General features: G+C 39.6%; 1 pseudogene; it reads right to left on the reverse strand.

The window, feature by feature from the left end:
- Positions 1-4056: 4056 nt before the first annotated feature.
- On the reverse strand, positions 4057-4761 carry LOC148031319 (mitochondrial outer membrane protein porin of 34 kDa pseudogene; annotated as a pseudogene).
- Positions 4762-8338: the final 3577 nt, after the last annotated feature.

Here is an 8338-nt window from a genome sequence, read left to right on the forward strand (position 1 = left end):
CTTTGCCATGCTCTAGATCCTGCATCTTTGACAGATAGTACCTCTTAAGGAAACTACCATTGAAGAATTCTATGCCCTCACCCTCTAAGGTCTCAAACTCCATATTTCTATTTCAACTAATGTTGTGGACTTTTTGAAGGGCCCTAATCCTCTGAATTTCATTTTCCACTTATAGCCCTTCATAGAGTATAGCAATACAAGGTCATCTTGCTTGAACTCACGCTGTTTGACATGCTTGTCAAAACAAGTCTTGCATCATGCTTTTTCACAGATGAGTGCATGAGTAGCTAAGAGCTGGGTCTTAGAAAAAGACGTTCTAGCTCTAGTAGGCATTCCATCTATGCCTCCTTTCCATCCCATCTCTCTTATACTACTACTCTCAAGCTTGGAACATAAAAATTTATTGGTAGGATCGCTTTGGTCTCATAGGTCAGTTTGAATGGTGTTTGCCCCACTGCCATTTCATAGGCTGTCTTATAGAGGCCTATAGCGCTGCCATCAGCTCGTTATCCCAATTTGCTACACGAGGCAGAGACCACTCTAGTCAAGACATTCGCTAGGATTTTGTTCGTGGATTCTACTTGATCATTGGATTAAGGGTAGTAAGATGATGATTTCATATGGAGATGATTAGGAATGTGGATAGCAAATGAGCAATCACTTCATTAATGAAGTGCGTGTCTTGGTCACTAACTAGCTCGATGGGGCAACCGAATCCTGAGATCACATGCTCCCAAAGGAACTTAGCTGCCGTAGTCCTAGTGTCGTTCTTCCTGGTGGCTTGAGCTTTCCCCCATTTTGTGAGATAGTCAGTGTGGCTACTATGATATACTTGGCCTAGGAGTACTGTCCTGTGGGATTGATTAATCCAATGAAGTTGATTTCCCATTTTTTGAAGGGTTATCATGCTATGATTGGGGTCAACTTCATCTTATCTTTACGAATAGGGACCTTGGTCCTCTAGCACTAGTCACAATGCTTTACAAATTTGTTAGCATCGTGAAATAGGGTGGGCCACCACAATTGAGATTGTAGCACCTTGCAGGCCGTGGTATCTGCCCATTGAAGTGCTCTCCAGCAATTCCAACATGCGCTTCAATCAACACATCATGCATTTTTTGCTTGCACATGTATCTTCACAATAGGCCATCCTATCCTAACCTATAAAGCTAGCCGGTGATCAATTGATAGGATTTAATATTAAGGATAAGACACTTTAGCCCGGTCCTTTTGATGTGCCTCTTAGGCAATCCGTGCTCCAAGATCTAGACTATTTCATCTGCCCAATATGGTGTTAAGTCTGCCTTGAACAAGTCTCTTTCTCTAGACATGCTAAAACAAGTGTGCATCGGGTAGGTCGTCTACAATGCCTTGTCCAATAGCTTCTCCTATGGGTATGTAGGATATGTGATCAGCCATATAATGTGGGCTAAAGCAAGCACTTAGGGCATGGCATGACATGATTGTAAAATACCTTATCAACATTGGATTTTGTAGAGTATAGGCTGATCAATCACTCCATGTATATGAGAATGATGTAGGTATTATGATCATTACTATATATGTGGATCATTTGATCATTGTGGGTGATACCTAAGATAGAGATTGAAAATGTGAAAGGTCTTCTCAAAGCTGAATTTGAGATGAAGGATGTGGGACAACTAAGCTATTTTCTTAGCATAGAGATAATCATGATTCCAAGGGGTATATGGTTGTCATAAAGACAACATGTGTTGGATATATTGAAGAAGTATGGTATGGTTGATTGCAAGCCTATTTCTATACCTTTGGATATTAATGCTAAGCTTAGTGTACATAAGGGTGACTCAATTGAGGATGTTACAATATATTAGAAGATTGTGGGCAGCATTATCTATTTGATCACTAGACCAGACCTAAACTTCATAGTTAGTTTCGAGAGTCACGGCCAAACACCCGAGGACTATGCCTTATTCTACTGTGTAAGTGTATCAATGGATTTGTATGGTTACAAAGATGCAAATTGAGCTACTATGCTTGCTAAAAGCTATGAGAGGTTGGACTTAAGTCTCCTGGAAGAGCCTTTGGAAACAACTGATGTATACATGGTGCCACGCACCTATAGGAGAATCAAATTTCATGTTTGTTAAAGTCCCAATGGTAGCCGAGGAGTTGATTGCCAATGGAATTTCTCAAGAGCAAGCTCACCAACAATTGCTAATCACCTCCTATAGCAAGAGGAAAATCTATGCAAGCCATCAGAAACTAGCCGACGAGCTAAAAACACTAGCTGACTGTGACTCTTATTTCCTACTATGGAGATGGTATGCTCTCCATCTCCGATGGGAGCAAGAGGGTTTCTGAATCATGACCAATGTTGAGTAGAGACGCACCACCAAAACCATGAAGTATAATACAACTTATGTAGCTCCTACCTCCTTTAGAGTATTGGCCATCACCTATAATCAACCCTTAGAAGATCATGTTATGGCCCATCCTTACTTGGATTGCATCTTGAGTGAGGAAGAACTACATGTTGCTAGCCGGATCAGCTTTGATGATTTCCTAACTAATGTCCTGACCTAGATCATACCATACGTGTCAACATTCAACCTCAGGACATGGATCGTCATGCCACCTTAGAGTACAACCCATAGTTTTACACTTGGCTCATGAAAAAGTAAAAGTATCATGCCAATGTGCTTAATTCCCTTAAACCTTCATCTTTCAATCCTAGGAAGTATTTGCATCATTCCAAGGGGGGGGAGGGGGATAAGGTGGAAAAAAAAACCTCAAAGGAACACGAATGATAAAAAATAAAAAGGGGAGGCAGACACGAAGAAAATGTTGAGATCAAAATATGAAAGTAAAAAGGCGAATAAAAATAATTTGCACTTAAGAAGAATAGTTAGGAAATGCTTTCTTGGAATTTATGGACTACCTAAAGAAAAAATTTACATTCTATCTTTGAAGTCCTATTGTTTCATTGTGTAAAGTTGCAATCTTTTACTTTCATGTTGGAAAATGGAAGTGAACTAATGTAAGTCGATGTATCTTGGCAAGAACTCAAAATGGCAGCAAAAATTACATTCTCAAAAGAAGAGCATAATAGATATAGGTCGGCCCTCGAGACAAGAGTCTTCAACTAACTCAAGTACCGTAGCATTGGCAACCTGAAGGAACTAATAAATGCTAAATATATAGTGAAGAGGATGATCAACCAATGTACAACCTTCACAAATAAATGGAAAAAGCTAGCCAAGAGAACCATGTTAAGATTCAAGCTCATAGTCTTCTGTCAGTTGTCTACCTTAGTTGAATAAGGTTAAGTCATACTGACTTAACCATGGTTGATCTAGGTCATTTGATCTTTTGTATGTGTTGTACACAATTGACTTGAATGTGTTGAAGAAATGGGATGAACAAGGAGCATGACTGCTACCTTCCTGCCTGTGCCTTTGTCCATCTCTCTCTCTCATTTTCTAATATGGTATCAGATCTTAAATGGCACCTTCTCTAATGATTTCCTTCCGTATGTATTCATTTGAGCATGACAAGTTTTTTTAGGCAATCACAGACAAGTACTTGAGCAATGGGTATTCTTGATGTAACAAGTCCAATTAGCATAGGGATTGAATCTTCATGAGCCACAATTTCTCGAATCTAAGGAATGCTAGCAAGGTTTCAAAGTGTGCCCGTGCACGAGAAACTGAGGAATGCTAGCAAGGTTTCGAAGCGTGCATGCAATAGCTACCTGTGCATCAAGAGTAGCCTCTGTAAGTGCCATAGAATCATTCGACAGTGCAATCATTTTTTACAGTGTGTTTTTGGAGCTCCAGTAGGATATTGCAGGTGTTTTGACATCAACTCCAACAACTACAATAGCAGCTAGGGACTATGTTTTTTAACGAAGCCCAAGACCAAGCATTTCTTTGTCGAAAGGTCATTCATTTCATGGTGCAGGAGTAGCACGATACCCTCAAGTGGAGCACGACAAATCTCTGGCTGAGTGAAATCTGTAAAAGTGTCATTGTATACTATTGATGAGTAGAGACGATAGCAGTGTCCTAGACCTGTTCAACCTGCCCTACCAGCCCGTTGTGTTGCCAATGCCAGCCCAAACTTTGCATGTTTGTCAAGTGCTTTTGTATCTACCTCTACTGAAACAGTGAAGGTTGACTTGGGTCTAAATTCATGCTACAAAAGAGTTACCAATTTACCATGGTTGTTCAATCTGGTCTTCACAATTGTGAGAGGGTCTGGGGCATAGGAGGTTCCAAGTGTTATCTCCTTTGTTGAGAATCTATGTGAAAGCTCTGCACCCACAGTGGTCTTTGTAGCAAGACTGATGTGATGAACATAGGATGCTTTCATAGTATCCCTTCTATCCAATAGCAGTAGAGCAGTGTTTTTGGTGAGCCCGAGGCCAGCATTGTATTTGGTAAAAGCTCCAAAGTTTGTGTCAAAGGCAATCTTCCCACCTATGGAAAATCCCTCACTACGAAAGGCCCCATTCACTTCGATAATAGGAATAGATGTCAAGCCAATGATAGAGCTTAGACCCGCATAATCATGATGATATTGCAACTCCAGTTTTCCTAAATTCTGATCCAAAATAGTAACACTCAAAATTGACTTCAAGCCTGGGCCAAAGTCATCAACTATAATTGTTGTAGCAATCTTGGAATTTGTGTCCACTTTGAGGCTGTACTGGCTACTTTCAACATGTCTAGATTTACTACTACCACTGATTCCAAACCTTCTATAAGGAACACATTCCATAGTTGTTAGGATGACAAATTTGTTGCAAGACAATGGGAAACAATCATCTAAGCCTGCATGTGGCAGTAGAGGGATAACTCATGTATTTGTGCAATATCAAAACTAGGCCTATGTTAAATCATTGTGATGTCAAGATGTGTGCATAGCAAAGGATGCCATGGACTAAGCAGTTGATTAGTGTGTTGAGAGATACCAAAAAATAGTTAAAATATCAAGCAAAAAAAGTAGAAGTAGCATTGGCTGCAAATGCACAAGAAACAATAGAAAAGGACAAAGAAAATGTAAATTTACATTGTTGAAAATGCTCCAGACCAAATCAAAGATATTGATGCTATCTCTACAAAATGGTTTTCAGCTCCTCTAATGGACACAATATTCTAGTTGCAAGTCCTGAATGCTTGAAGTTATTCAGATTGTAAATGTTGTTCATCTTGAGAAGCTTGATGCATTGTAACTGCAGTTGAATGGGAGAAAAAGCAAATGTACGAGATGAGAATGCAATAATGGTTATTGTTGTAGCTTTACAGTAAAAATTGGTTGCATTATAGATCATTGAAGTATATTGTCTACCTGGCATTTTGGGAAATTGACTAGTTTTGCAAAGCTGAAGACTTTGAAATGGCACAATATGGTCAAGGATGAAAACTCATTGCTAAAGGCAAAAGAAATGGTAGGATGTTTACATTGGATACAAAAATTCCAGCATTGAATGCTGCTATGTACTCACATGACAATGCTACAATAAGGGACATTGAGATATGGCATAAAAGGATCGTTCATGTAAATGTTCTAAAGTTGAAGAGTATAGAGCATAGGCAAGTTGTCCATGGACTCCCTAAGTTCAAGCATGTGGAATTGGAACATGTATGTCAGTCTTGTCAATTTGGGAAGCAATCAAGGTTTCCATTTATGAGTCATATAAGCACTAGTGCTAGACCACTATAGCTTGTACATTTTGATGTATGGGGACCCTCACAAAATGCATCTCTTGGGGGATCACGTTACTATGTGTCATTCATAGATGACTATAGTAGGTACACATGGTTGTATGTGCTAAAGCACAAGACTGATGTCATGGATGCTTTTCAGGATTTTAAGAGACATGTGGAGAAAGAATTGGCTTGCTACATTTCATGCTTAAGATCTTATAGTGGTAGAGAATATGTTTCTAAAGACTTTGATCACTTCTTGGCAGCCCAAGGGATTAAAAGAAAATTGACATGCAAGTACAAACCACAACAAAATGGTGTGGCAGAACGGAAAAATAGGGTGATCATGGAATCGAATAGAGCCATGTTGAATGAAAAGAGCCTACCAAATGGGCAGAGGCTATAATGAATGTAGTGTATGTCATGAATAGTACATCAACAACAGGTATACATGAGGTGACTCCTCATGAGAGGCTTTATGGGATAAATCCAAACACTATCCATCTTAAGGTCTTTGGATGCTTGGCATATGTACATGTTCCAGATGAAAAGAGGAAGAAGCTTGATCCAAAGGCAGAAAATGCCATCTTGATTGGGTATGCACAAGATAGGAAAGCGTACAAATGCTACAATCCTTCTACTCATGAGATATTGGTCTCAAGAGATGTAGTATTTGATGAGCTGAAATAATGGAATGAGAAGAAGATCACCTTGATGAATGATGATGATGTTTGTCAAGAGACTTATGTACATGCAGGTACAAATGAGAGTGCAAAATTTTTTGGGCCTTCTAAAGATGCTACTACATCAGTTAGTCCTTGGACAGGTAGATTGAGGACTTTAGCATCTTTGTCCACTAACACGGGTATGTCAACGAGGGGAAGAAATGTGGATAAAGGCAAAGGCAAACTTGATGATGTTACAAGGCCACTCACTTGTGGTTATGATTCACCTAGCACTGACAGCTTGGATAGTGAGTTTGGTATTCCGTCAATTGTGACTCCTGGTGTGAGACATAGATACGTACCACCTTATGAAAGAGAAGAGTCTCATACTGCATCTCAGTTGAGGAGATCAGAAAAACTTAGGAAGTCTGTGGATAGGCTTACATATAGTGGTTATACAGTGAGGCCCTATGCATATATGGCAAAAGTCACTAGCTTCAAGGAACCCACAAAGTTTTCTGAAGCTTTTTTGGATGATCTCATTGGTGTAAGGCAATGGATGAGGAATATTCAACATTGGTTGAAAATGACGCTTGGGATTTGGTTGATTTGCACGAAGGAAAAATGGCCATTGGTTGCAAATGGGTATACAAAGTGAAGTGCAAATCAAATGGCACATTGGAAATATACAAGGCAAGACTTGTAGCCAAAGGGTATTCACAACAATATGGCCTTGATTATGAGGAGACATTCAGCCATGTTGCTAAAATGGCAACAGTGACAAAAATGATTGCTTTGGCAGCATCTAGAGGATGGAGTATGTATTAGATGGATGTGAATAATGATTTTCTCAATGGTGATTTGGTTGAGGAAGTATACGTGGATCGTCCCAAGGGCTATGTACATCCAGATTTTCCTACACATGTGTGTAGATTGAAGAAAGCATTATATGGGCTGAAGCAAGCACCTAGCTTGGAATGCTAAGATAAGTGCATGCTTACAAAAACTTGGTTTCACTATGGGCAAGGCTGATCATAGCCTATTCACAAAGAAGACAAGGGCTAGTTATGTGATATTAGTCATCTATGTGGATGACTTGATCATTAGAGGTGATGATGTCACAGGAATTGGAGAAATCAAGGAAATGCTACATGTTGAATTTCAGGTCAAAGATTTGGGAGAACTGAAGTATTTCCTTGGGATTGAGGTTGTCTCTACACCTCATGATACTTGGTTGTTGTAGAAGTAGTATGCACAAGACATGTTAACCAAGTATGGTATGTTGGATTGCAAGTCTTTGAGCACTCCATTGGAGAAAAATGTTAAGTTACTTGCAGATGCTGGACATGATATTGAAAATGTCACTATGTATAGACAAATGGTGGGTAGCCTGATTTACCTTACCATTACTAGACCAGAGCTTAGCTATTCAGTTGGACTAATTAGCCAATTCATGCAGAAGCCTATGAAGCCTCACTTGGATGCAATGAGGAGGATCTTGAGATATGTGAAGGCTACATCAGATTATGGTCTATTCTATGAGCATGGTAAGCCTTTGGAGCTTACAAGATATATAGATTATGGTCTGTTCTATGAGCATGGTAAGCCTTTGGAGTTTATAGGATATATAGATGCTGACTAGGCAGGAAGTACCTATGACAAGAGATCTACTAGTGGGTATGCATTTTCCCTGGGTAGTAGTATGGTCAGCTGGCGCAGTAATAAGAAGCAACCTACAATTGCACTCTCTAGTACTGAGGCAGAGTATAGAGGTCTTGCATTAGCTACATGTGAGGCAGCATGGCTCATGAAGCTTCTTGATGATTTGGGCATGCAAGAAGTCAGGCCTATCACACTCTATTGTGACAACATAAGTAATGTTCTCCTAGCTAGTAATCCTATCATGCTAGGACTAAGCACATTGAGGTACACTATCACTTTATCAGAGAAAAAGTGATTGCAAGTGACATTGATTTGGTCCAT

This window comes from Lygodium microphyllum, chromosome 9, assembly GCF_053477565.2.
Source record: "Lygodium microphyllum isolate KBCC chromosome 9, Lygodium_microphyllum_v1.1.10, whole genome shotgun sequence".
NCBI classification, from domain to species: Eukaryota; Viridiplantae; Streptophyta; class Polypodiopsida; order Schizaeales; family Lygodiaceae; genus Lygodium; species Lygodium microphyllum.